Source organism: Emys orbicularis, chromosome 14, assembly GCF_028017835.1.
Source record: "Emys orbicularis isolate rEmyOrb1 chromosome 14, rEmyOrb1.hap1, whole genome shotgun sequence".
Taxonomy (NCBI): domain Eukaryota; kingdom Metazoa; phylum Chordata; order Testudines; family Emydidae; genus Emys; species Emys orbicularis.
In genome coordinates this window covers 45,537,534-45,550,557 of record NC_088696.1, presented here as the reverse complement: position 1 = coordinate 45,550,557, position 13,024 = coordinate 45,537,534, and the positions used below count along the sequence as shown (strand labels likewise).

Here is a 13,024-nt window from a genome sequence, read left to right as displayed (position 1 = left end):
CTTCAATTCCATGTTGTGTGCTCTGTAGAACTGCTCTTACTCCAATTTCTTACGTTGCTGTGAGGATTCTAATGGATGCAGTCTAGCTGGTGGTAGCTATACATCCTGGTAGCATGAATCTTGACTTAGTATCCAGCAGCAGTTGAATAATTTTGCTTTAAAAATCCAATTGCAATGTTGTGTTTCTTTAACTCCACTTTAAAAATTCCAACTGCATATTTGAACTCCAGATACTGTAGTTCTTTAAAATCATGTGGCTCTTTCCTACACACGATGTGGGGAAACTTCCATTTATACAAGGATATTCCCCTTTTTTGTTTGCCAGAAATATAAAAGTTTTTCAAAAATAACAGGAGTACTTGTGGCACCTTAGAGACTAACAAATTTATTAGAGCATAAGCTTTCGTGGGCTACAACCCACTTCTTCGGATGCATATGCATATGCATTCTTCATGCATATGCATCCGAAGAAGTGGGTTGTAGCCCACGAAAGCTTATGCTCTAATAAATTTGTTAGTCTCTAAGGTGCCACAAGTACTCCTGTTATTTTTGCGGATACAGACTAACACGGCTGCTACTCTGAAAAGTTTTTCACAATTTTACTTTTCACTATGCTGTTTTACTCTTTATTTCTCCCAGTTTGAACAATGAAAATAGACTAGTTGTTTTCACTTCAAGTTCTGATATGCTACAGTGCTGCAAAGTTTGGCCTGCAAGCATTTCAGGGAATGTTAACTTCTCCAAAAGATGAGGAAAAAATAGCAATTTTTCTTTTGTCTTTAAGTTTTATAAAAACTTTTTTCTAAACATAAGTTTGGTCCAGATTTGACCTGACAGTAACTCTATAAATTGAACTCACTAATTCATTAATGTCTGTTTTCAAACGTATTAGTTCCGCTTAATTTTAAGTTTGTGCCTAATTTCTGTTTTAATGACTATACAGCTTGTTTGTGTGAGTTGATCCTGAAAGACTGACACCGTGTAGGGAAACGGTGTAGGGATTTTACTTCTAGTGTGATGCGGCAGTCTGGGCTAAACTGTTAACTGCTATGTGTGGAAGTCACTATAGCCCAACTTCATTATAAACTCATTGCAAACAAAGCAGCTTGTGGCCAAATCATTTTCTTCTATTTTTATTAATATCAAATGTAGATGAGTGTGCTCACTTGATTAAATTTTATATATTAAGTTATATGAAGCTTTTTTGAGAGTTTATTTTGGACTCTTGAAGTTACCAGATTCATCAGTGGAGTGATTGCATACTTTGAAATTGGACTTGTCTCCTCACAATTTAGTTACTCTGGAAAGTGTCAGAGGATGGGTTTCACTTGGGGAATAAGTCACAGGTTTTTGTAGCAGTTAAGATAAGTCTCATGACTTAGTGTGGAGGGAATCTCCATAAGATACTATGAAAATGCAAACGTTTGGGAAAGAATGTGGGAATAATCTATGCTTTTCACTGGACTGTCTATGGGGACTTTTCAGATCTTCTCACTGATTCAACCACTGATTTTTGTGTTGCAAGCTGGCTCAGTAGCAGTGTCTGCCTATAAATCAAGTGACCTGTGGCCTGTTCTCTGGAGAAAATAAGGAGCAGGAGCAAATATGATTAATTTCCTCCTATTTTGGTGGGTGAGGGTAGAGGAATGGGGAGAATAGACATTTGATGCACAAATAACTTTCTAAATGGAATGTTCATCTTATCAAGTAGTAATGGGCACTTAAGTATCATGTGTGACATATATAACACTTAGCTACATATACACTTAAGTATCTGGATACCTTTATTGCTGCATATTTTGATGATTAGTGACTGCCTCAGCTATCATCATTTTTGGTCCATTCTAGTATCACACCACAATGAGCTTGCTGCTTTTGCTCTTCTGTGGATGTTAGTTAAAGCACGTCTCTAAAAAGAGAACATTCCCTTGATCCCTGCTTCTAGATCATGTGCTTTGAGTATAAGAAAAATAGGAAGTCATCTAGGGCTTGTCTACACTACTGCTTAAGTAGATGTAAGTTATGTTGCTAAGGGGTGTGACGTAAATTACATCGACTTAAAGCGGCATCCATGCTGTGCTATGACAGCTCTTCTGCGACACAGCTTCTGCCTCTCATTGAGGTGGAGTAATTATGCTGACCAGAGGGCACTCTCCTGTTGGCATAGCACATCTTCAGCAGACACGCTACAGAGGCGCAGCTGCATTGGTGCAGCAGTGCCGATGTAGTGGGATAGTGTAGACTAGCCCTTAGTTCTCAGCGGCATGGCCCTTTGAGGCACCAGTTGATGTCTCTCACAAAGATCAATGATTAATGTTTCAGTGCCCTCTAAAACCTTGCCTTTCAGTTCCTTACTGACAGCAGTCAGCAAAGGAGCACCCTACCCCTATTAGAACAGAATCATATGCTGAGCTGTTGACACCTGTGAGGCTGGGTTTTTCGGCCCCTCAGTTTGGATGTCTAGATGTTTGAGTTTACTCTTTGGGATGCATTGATGGCCTCCGCACTTTCTTCAGGGATATTGTTCTCTGCAGCTCCATTAACTTTAGTGCTGCACTGATAGCTCTAGGTGCTTTATGCAGTGCCAGGTTGGCCTTTTGTTGATGTGTTGTCTCTGGTGAATGTCCTGAGTTGCAGAGAACACTAGGATCTCTTAACAATTGGTGATCCTTAGGGACATTGAGAGTAGAGGGTTTATGAACTTGCTAGAGCTGAAAGCCATTAGGCTCCCTCTCAAACATTTTCTCCCACAGACCAGAGGGCAACTGTGACCATATTGTCCTAAAATCTGCACCAATGTATTACCTACATGGACAGGGGTTAGTCACCCCTGCTGTGTCAGGAGGCAATCAGTCTGCTATGCACCTTGCAGGGATTAAACTCTTCAGTCGATGACTTGATTAGAAAAAATCTGGATCGTCTTGCGTTCGATCAAACGTACAGTGTCTTGACTGATATTTGTCAGGCTGCAGTCATCCATACATTGACTAGTTTGTTACAAAGTAGAACATCTGCTTCAGTGCAGGTAGAGACCCACCATGCATATCAGACCACCTTCGTTCACACTGGGGAAAAGGGCTCCAATGACCATCTCAGTTTGTTCTCATCCTGAGAATGCTGAGGAAGAATCAACAGAATAATCAGGGTAAACTTAGTCACTTTGGTCTGGTCCCAGCAGAGCCAGCCCTTCCAAAGTTCATCCACCTACTTACCTCAGAATCAAGATTTATTGTCCCAGCAGAACAGCTGGGTGTTTACTTACACCTTGAGTTTCTTCATTTGACAGCACTGCTAACAAGTTTCTATGGAAGCGTGAAGGGGGTGTGTACCAGGCCCTGAGGCCCCCTGCTGGAGACTTCATGGCCTTACCACTCCCCACCCCAGGAAAGAGCAGAAGAGGTGAGTCCTCCAGGTTGCCTAGAGCAGCTCTGGGGAAGCAGCAAATCAGAAGAGGCTGCAGGGAGCAGCCAATCAGAGTCCAGCAGGCTCATATAACAGGAGCTTCTGGAGTGAGCAGATTCAGTTGCTGGCTGGAACCAGGGGAGCAAGGAAGGTGTTCCCTGGCTGGCTGCAGGGTCTCAGACTTCAGCCCTGAGATAAGGGTGAAAGTAGTGGGGCAAGGGGGAAGTGGCCAAGGGAAACGCAGCAATTAAAGGGACACAGCAGGCGGCTGCTTCTTATAGGGTCACTGGGTTGGGACCCAGATTAGGGGGCAGGCCTGGTGTGTCCGTCCCGCCCCCCCTCCCGCCCCCCCCCACCAGCGACTAGGGAAGTGGCTTAAACCCTGAGAAAGAAAGTTGCCCAGGAAGGAGCTGAAGACCCTGAGAGGGAGGTCAACATTTGTGGGACTCTTGATACCACCCCGGAAGGGGATTGAACTGTAATGAGTGACTCATCTGGAGATCTGGGGCAATAGGCGAAGGCTCCAGGGAGGAAGCCCTGGGGGCACTGCTCCAAACCAGAGCAGGGACAGTTTGAGAGAGAGCCCAGAAGGGGCTGAAAGACTGTTTGAATCAGGGTGGTGCGATAAGCCCTGCTGGACTGGTTGAGGACTGAGCCCAGAGATAGGGCTATGGACAGAGACTTTATTGAGGGCACTGTGGCAAGCCCTGTTGAACTACCCTGGAAGGGGTCTGTTTTGTTTGTGCACATATGGACTGTGTGTGACTTGGTCGGAGGGCTGAGTCACTGAAAACCACCTGAGAAGTTTAACTGCCAGCAGGGGTCACCGTAAGCAATGCAATGCAGAGGGATGGAGGTGCAGACACACCCAGCTGACGGGCTCTTGCATAAGGGGAGTGACCCTGCCACAGGAAGGATGTCTTGTCTCCTCCTTATTTGAGGAGATAAAGACAGTCCTGTTCGTCTTGAAAATCTTCCACTAGGAGGTGTCATGCTACCAGACAGATGTGGTTTAAAGGGATGGCTTCAAGTTAGCAAGGTCTGGATCCTGGTTCTAGTCTGGTTCTGTTCATTCTTGGATTCTAGTCTGGTGTTAAGGCTGTCCCTAGTTATGACTTAGGTCACTGTTTCTGCCAACCATTTCCTTGCAAAAGGAACCATGACATTTGTCCAGCCTCCAAAACAGTTTTTAAAGGTCTTATAAATTTTTGCTTTCCTGTGTGGGCATTGTCGGATCCTAGTGCTTCACGCTGTTACTAATCAAATTTATGGAAGGGCCTCTTGAGCCCAAGCGTTCTTGTGTTCTGCACGATCTCTCACTGAAGACCTGGTCTCTGTGGCCATTGCATCAGCCAGGAGGGTCTTGCATTTGCAGATACAGATAATCTACCCATATATCATATACCACTTCTTCTTTGTGGCAATTGGGCCTCACCCCAAATTTCTGATAAGTGGGTTTGACATTTCAGTGTCAGTCACCATCTGTACCTCTCCAAAAGTGTCTGAGTATACTCTGTGGATGATTACCTGTTGTTAAGCTTGGCAGAATTCTATTTTATTTATTTATTTTCTAATTTTGTAAGTTCATCCAACCGGGAGGATAGAAGCTTTACTGGCATATGGCAGCAGTGTACCCTTACCTGAAATCCACAGGGCTATGGAGTTTTGGTTCCACCTTCTCAGATTACTATCATCAGTGCTACATCAAGGACAGATGCTGGTTTTGTCACTGTTTAACAGGGCTACAGACCCCACCTCCTTATGGAGGGAACTGCTAGCTACTCCCCTGTGTTGTATCTCTGTAAAGCAGGCATGGGCAAACTATGGCCCGTGGGCCACATCTGGCCCACCAGCCATTTTAATCCAGCCCTCAAGCTCCCGCTGGGGAGCAGGGTCAGGGGCCGCTCCGCGCAGCTCCCAGAAGCAGCGGCATGTCCCCCCCTCTGACTCCAACAAGTAGAGGCAGCCAGGGGACTCCGCTCTGCATGCTGCCCCCACAGCTGCAGGGGTGGTGCCTGTGGACGGGGCAGCACGAAGCGGAGCTGCCTGGCCACACCTCCACGTAGGAGCCGGAGGGGGACATGCCGTTGCTTCTGGGAGCCGCTTGAGGTAAGCGCCGCCCGGAGCCTGCCCCCCTGCCCATCAAGCCGCGCCCCAACCCCCTGCCCCAGCCCTGATCCCCCTCCTGCACTCCGAACCCCTCGATCCCAGCCCAGAGCACCCTCCTACACCCCAAACCCCTCTGCCTCATTTCTGGCCCCACCCTGGAGCTTGCACCCCCAGCCAGAGCCCTCACTCCCTCCCACAACCCAACCCCAATTTTGTGAGCATTCATGACCTGCCATACAATTTCCATACCCAGATGTGGCCCTCGGGCCTAAAAGTTTGCCCACCCCTGCTGTAGAGGCAATGTCATGAAAGAGAGGGGTTACTTGCAGTGCCCCCCTTATGCTTCAGAGCCACAAACAAAGCTCCCGGGGGCAGAAAGGAATAGAGGCACAGCTAGAGTGGGGAAGATATCTAAAAGTTTCTTCATTAGAGTGGAGGTTGTAGATCTCAAGAGATGTGTATATGCCCTCTTAACAGCTAGCTATGTCCTGGAAAGGGTCTGTGGCCAAATGGATGAGTATGTGACCCGTACAGCGTCACTCTGTGGAGTCAGTACAGTCAGAACAGGAGCTGTTGTTGACACATGATTTCTCTTACTCTCCTCACCCTTTCTGGCCTAACTTTTCTTTGGTCCCCTCTTCTCTTATTAACCCCATGAGCATGTCATCCCTTCCAGCAACAATTATGGGCTTAGCAGTCATTCTGCTCTCAAATTCTGATGAAGCTAATTGTGAGTTAATCAGCTCCTAATTTAGCTATGACATACAATAAAAGTTGAACAGAACCAAGGGACTATAAAGTGCTGCTGAAGAGCAGATGGACACAAGGGCTAGTCAGGGGTGGGGTGGTAGAGAGTGTTAGGAATGCTTTTTCTTGTTCACCACCTCTCACCAAATCATTCCCTCCCTCTCTTTCCTTCTGCCATGGCAGTTGGCTGGGCTGCTTTAAAGTTTTGCACTTGGTTAAAAATCTAAATTGGGGCCCTTGGAACAGCTCCCAAAACAGCATTTTAAGTAACAGTGAAACTTTAAAGCAGTGTAGCCCCTTCTGAAGTGCTGCTGGGAAGTCTCACCACTGGGGAGTGCAGGCAAACAAACTTCAATGGAAACAGCGTATCTCTTGCCCAGCCTGGTCAGCATGCTTTAAAGTCACTGGGCAGATTAAACCATTGCTTTCATTAGAGAAGGACGATTGGGGAGTGTTGACAGTCCTATTATAATGACCTCTGGGTAGAGGAATTGAGGAATTTCACAGACACACCAGTGTAAACTTTTTCAAAAGAACTGATTATTAACTGCCCTTGTTTTGTGTAATAGAATATTATAACTGAAATATTAACTTTTTCCAGATGACTTACAGAAATTGCTGCTGCACAAAGTTTCACGGTTTCCCCTTTGTGCAGATCTTTCACACACCACCATGTAGGGCAGAGCTTTAAAAATAGAGAGAGAAAGCAATAATCACAAACAGGCAAAAGGGACTCAGGAGCAGATATAGTACCCACTGCTGCTTTTAATCCAGGTTTTTAAAAATGCCTAGATTTCAAATTGACAATATCCTTATAATTTAACTGCCAGGAAATGCCTGGCTCAGAAGTCATTGCTATTATAAATCACGCCACCTGAATAAATGAAGAAAATATAATTATGGTTCTGGTTTTATCTGTGCTTTTGACAGTGCCTTCCTAGTAGTTAAAGGCATGTATGTTAACGTGTGGGAGAACTGACTTCATTCTCAGTGCTCTGATAAGTTTATAATAGAGCTTAACTGCTAAAGGGAAGACAACAAACCTGCTCCTTCATGGGCACATGTGACTCTCATCATAAATGGGAGGTTCCCGGTGTCCTTTCAGCAGCTTTAAGCCACTGCCCTATAGCTTTGCTCTTGAGAACAACCATACAGAGTGAATTGTGACCTTTGCAATCCAGAGTGAGCAAAGTGAATTTGATTCCGATTATGACGTGTAAGAGGAACATATGGATCATCTTAAAACTTGGAAGTACCATCTTCTAAGGAGGGCATGTGGACTGTTGAATATCACAACAAGTGAAAAGCTAGAGGGAAACAAGACCTAAGCAGACAGCAGTGTGGTAATTCAAGACATCTCTTCTGCTCCATCTCACCCAATAAGTGTTGAATTTGGCTTCTTCCACTTGCTAACAGCCAGAGTTCGCATCCTGCACACAGAGACATAAGGAAGAATATCTTGTCTGTATGATGACTTGATACATTCTGACCCAAACAACTTATTTAATCTTCACTTGTGAGTATGTTGGAGTTGGAGTGATGAAAAAATGAAACTTCTTGATTTAGAAAACTAGTTTATGATCCTTTTAATATGAAAACTAGTAGCTGAAAACCTGTGCTGTTGCATGGGTGTAATTCGTTAAGTTGTGTAAAAAAGCCAAAACAGGCTGAGAACTTAAAAATTGGATGGTAACAGACCATGAACCTAGTGACGATCGAACCTGGTGATGAGCTGTGGCTTCATGTAAATGAGTGAGGGTCGGCGAATCTGTGTGGTGAGCTGGGAGAGTTGCGTTGATTTATATGTGGATTGTGTTGTACTGGGAGATGTGTGGATTTGTGCAGATGATGAATGAGGGGCTGTGCTGAGGTGAGAGGCTGGGTGTGTTTGGGGTTATTGTGGGTGCTGGTTATGTTGTGTGGGTGTCTTTGAAGAACTGTAGAGAGACAAGGTGGGTGAGATAATATCTTTTATTGGACCAACTTCTGTTGGTGAGAGAGAGATGCTTTCAAGCCCCACAGAGCAGTTGAGCCAAGTAATCCACCATCTATGTAGTCTCCCTCATACAGCCAATTAAATGGTTGTATGCAAATTAGTTGTAGAGTAAGGGTGGTAATTGGCTGGGTTACCTCTGATATTACAGTGGTCTAGGACTCTTGGCGTAGCGTAGATACATGCCTCGCTGTTGCACGGGTGTAATTCATAAAGCTGAAAATGGCTGAGAACTTAAAATTGGATGATAACAGACCCTATCCCAGTGGTGATAGAACCTGGTGATATTCTGAATAAAAAGAGCTTTCAGCCATGCTCATAGCTGTTTCCATCACTTCACGCCAACTCAACAAATATTCTAGACTTCAGAGTAACAATCCTGGAATTTTATATAGATAACTGGCCTGAAGCCTTCTTAATGCCTTACATATGCCATGTCATTGCAGGGGAGGAGAGGAGGAAGGGCATGGGAATTCCTCTACTACAGTGGTTTTTAGTCTGTGGTCCAAGGATCCCTGGGGGTCTGCAGACTGTCTAAGATTTCCAAAGGGGTCTGCAGGTTGAAACCCACTGCTCTAATATCTTCTTCGTGACCCAATGTCAGGTTGATGCTTTCTGCGGCCACGGAGTAAAGAGGACTCTGGTATTAGTGCCACACCCTGATCGTTTGGAGGAGCTGCTGTTCAGTAATTTAAAGCATTTCTCTGTGTCCCCATTGCGGTGTGTTATGAATGGGATTTGCAGCCCATATGGCAGTGGGCTTTTATATCTGATCCTTGCCAGACTGGGTGGTAATGGGTAGTATTTTTAGTATCATCTTTGACAAAATCCAAGGAAATTTGAAGTGAGTTAGCTTATCCAGAGAGACTTTGTATTTAATATGGCTTATTGTGCCTGCCAGGCAGGGTATTTTTATTTTTTGAGTTGCCTACCTCCTTAGAAGCTGCAATCCGGATAATTAACTTCCAGCCAAGAACAGGTTATTGGAAATCTTGTGTGTTCCCTCAAGGTAGTATAGTATGTGGCCTCCTTTCATGATTTTGAACTTCCTGTTGGATATATAGTACCAGCTTTTTATTTTCGTTGGTTCTTTTGGTGTATGTTCTCCAATTGCCCCGTGATGTCAGTGCTTTGATGCCTCTGTAAATGCACCTAAAGATGCTCAGGTGAAAAACTTGAGGTGAAAGATGAAAATCTTAGTTAATACTCTTAATCCAACTGCTGTAGGGATCTACACAGCCACAGAAACTTGAAATGAGCGGGGGACATTTGTATCGATTTAGGTGGTTAGGAGCCAAAGCACAGTTGCCTTATGAGTGAGAATTCGAGTTTTCAATTTAAATGGTTTCTCAGGAGAAAATTCAGCTTGCCTGAAGGGTGAAAATACAGTAAATATCTGCCTTCCTCCTGGCCATCCAGTTGCTGGCTACCATTTCAGTGAGAAGTGAAATGGAGCAAAAGGTCTAGCGGCATCCAAGTGATGTATACAAAATTGCTTCCCAATAAATGCAGGAAATGAGATGTTTGCCCAAATTTCCTCTTATGCTCTTCAGTATAGAGGACTGCTCAGGCCTAATTTTTAAGCTTGATCCAAGCCAGAAAGGGTCATGTAATTTTCCAGTCTTTCCCTCACAAACCTGAGTCAGCATCATCGGCATGTGTCCCATTCCTTCCAGCTGCTGCCCCCTGTTGCACTGCATGCATGCCATGGAGCACAAGGCACTGCGACTCCTTGGCACACTTTCGATCCCAGGGACAGGAGGAAGAAACCAGACCCTAAGAGGGTCAGGTTGTGTTCCCACCTGACTTGAACCAAATGCTTGTCAGGTCCTGTCATGGTCCGGTTACAGGGTTCTACCTCAGTAAATACATCTTAAACTAAATCTCCTATGCAGTAGCATAACAAAGGGCCCTCTGGAGAGGAACTGTGTTGTAGAGCTGATGACAGAGTCCATATCTCCTGACTCAGGACTGTGCTTTAGCCACTAGACCATGTTTTGTCCCCATCTTGTGGCCAGGCTAGTCTGGTCAGAAGTTCAGAATTGATCGTTTCTCCCACTGTCATTAAATAGATTCATAGAATATCAGGGTTGGAAGGGACCTCAGGAGGTCATCTAGTCCAACCCCTTGCTCAAAGCAGGACCAATTCCCAACTAAATCATCCCAGCCAGGGCTTTGTCAAGCCTGACCTTAAAAACCTCTAAGGAAGGAGATTCCACCACCTTCCTAGGTAATCCATTCCAGTGCTTCACCACCCTCCTAGTGAAATTTTTTTTCCTAATATCCAACCTAAACCTCCCCCACTGTAACTTGAGACCATTACTCCTTGTTCTGTCATCTGGTACCACTGAGAACAGTCTAGAGCTATCTTCTTTGGAACCCCCTTTCAGGTACTTCAAAGCAGCTATCAAATCCCCCCTCATTTTTCTCTTCTGCAGACTAAACAATCCCAGTTCCCTCAGCCTCTCCTCATAAGTCATGTGCTCCAGCCCCCTAATCATTTTTGTTGCCCTCCGCTGGACTCTTTCCAATTTTTCCACATCCTCCTTGTAGTGTGGGGCCCAAAACTGGACACAGTACTCCAGATGAGGCTTCACCAATGTCAAATAGAGGGGAATGATAACGTCTCTCGATCTGCTGGCAATGCCCCTACTTATACAGCCCCAAATGCCGTTCGCCTTCTTGGCAACAAGGGCACACTGTAGACTCATATCCAGCTTCTCATCCACTGTAACCCCTAGGTCCTTTTCTGCAGAACTGCTTCCTAGCCATTCGGTCCCTAGTCTGTAACAGTGAATGGGATTCTTCCGTCCTAAGTGCAGAGTTCTGCACTTGTCCTTGTTGAACCTCATCAGGTTTCCTTTGGCCCAGTCCTCTAATTTGTCTAGGTCCTTCTGTATCCTGTCCCTACACTCCAGCGTATCTACCACTCCTCAGTTTAGTGTCATCTGCAAACTTGCTGAGAGTGCAATCCACGCCATCCTCCAGATCATTTATGAAGATATTGAACAAAACCGGCCCCAGGACCGACCCTTGGGGCACTCCGCTTGAAACCGGCCGCCAACTAGACATGGGGCCATTGATCACTAGCCGTTGAGCCCGACGATCTAGCCAGCCTTCTATCCACCTTATAGTCCATTCATCCAGCCCATACTTCTTTAACTTGCTGACAAGAATACTGTGGGAGACCATATCAAAAGCTTTGCTAAAATCAAGGAATAACACATCCACTGCTTTCCCCTCGTCCACAGACCCAGTTATCTCCTCATAGAAGGCAACTAGGTTAGTCAGGCATGACTTGCCCTTGGTGAATCCATGCTGACTGTTCCTGATCACTTTCCTCTCCTCTAAGTGCTTCAGAATTGATTCCTTGAGGACCTGCTCCATGATTTTTCCAGGGACTGAGATGAGGCTGACTGGCCTGTAGTTCCCCGGATCCTCCCTCTTCCCTTTTTTAAAGATGGGCACTACATTAGCCTTTTTCCAGTCAGCCGGGACCTCCCCCGATCGCCATGAGTTTTCAAAGATAATGGCCAATGGCTCTACAATCACAGCCGCCAACTCCTTTAGCACCCTCGGATGCAGCGCATCCGGCCCCATGGACTTGTGCTCATCCAGTTTTTCTAAATAGTCCCGAACCACTTCTTTCTCCACAGAGGGCTGGTCACCTCCTCCCCATACTGTGCTGCCCAGTGCAGCAGTCTGGGAGCTGACCTTGTTTGTGAAGACAGAGGCAAAAAAAGCATTGAGTACATTAGCTTTTTCCACATCCTCTGTCACTAGGTTGCCTCCCTCATTCAGTAAGGGGCCCACACTTTCCTTGACTTTCTTCTTGTTGCTAACATACCAGAAGAAACCCTTCTTGTTACTCTTAACATCTCTTGCTAGCTGCAACTCCAAGTGTGATTTGGCCTTCCTGATTTCACTCCTGCATGCCTGAGCAATATTTTTATACTCCTCCCTGGTCATTTGTCCAATCTTCCACTTCTTGTAAGCCTCTTTTTTGCGTTTAAGATCAGCAAGGATTTCACTGTTAAGCCAAGCTTTACCATATTTACTATTCTTTCTACACATCGGGATGTTTTTTTCCTGCAACCTCAATAAGGATTCTTTAAAATACAGCCAGCTCTCCTGATTAAATACATGTTGAAATGGTTACACTTGAAATCCATCTGCCTATTCCAGTTTAAATTCACCAAAAATTAGGTAAGTTAATTCGGTTTAAGCCTTCAACAGACTAGACAGGTGGACTAATGCTTTCTAACCTATATATCTACGACTAGAAGCCCAAATATATATTTTGGCTCTTGGCTTATATACCGCAACTGGAGAGTTTCAAGTTCCATCACTAGAGCCCTACCAGTTTCATGGCAGTGAAAAACATGTCACGGACCGTGAAATAAGCCCTTCCCAATGAAATCTGATATCCCTGAAATCAGCCGGGCTGGGGACGGACAGGACTTGTCCTTCCCCTGCACAGCTGTTATCGGAGGAAGATCAGACCCACCTCCACATGTACCACCCTCACTTCTGTGCTGCAGCAGCCCCAGAGCTGGGATCCGGACTTCCACCCCCCGGCTCCTGCCCAGGCTTGGGGCACCTGAGCTGGGGGCTGCTGCCACTGGCTGCAGCTCCTGCCGGGGCTCCGGACTTCTGCTCACTCGCTGCTCTTCCCCCCTCCCCCACCCCCGTGGCTCCTGCCGGGGCTTGGGGCTTCCACCTCCTGCCCGGGCTCAGGGACTTGGGCTGAGGGTTGCCAGCCCCTGCAGCTCC

At 45.8% G+C, this 13,024-nt stretch overlaps 1 protein-coding gene across 1 annotated transcript in view; it reads left to right on the top strand.

Annotated features, from left to right (window-relative positions):
• The window catches only part of GLG1 (golgi glycoprotein 1), a 185,937-nt gene that overhangs the window by 131,819 nt on the left and 41,094 nt on the right, over window positions 1–13,024 (top strand). The window lies entirely within an intron of this gene.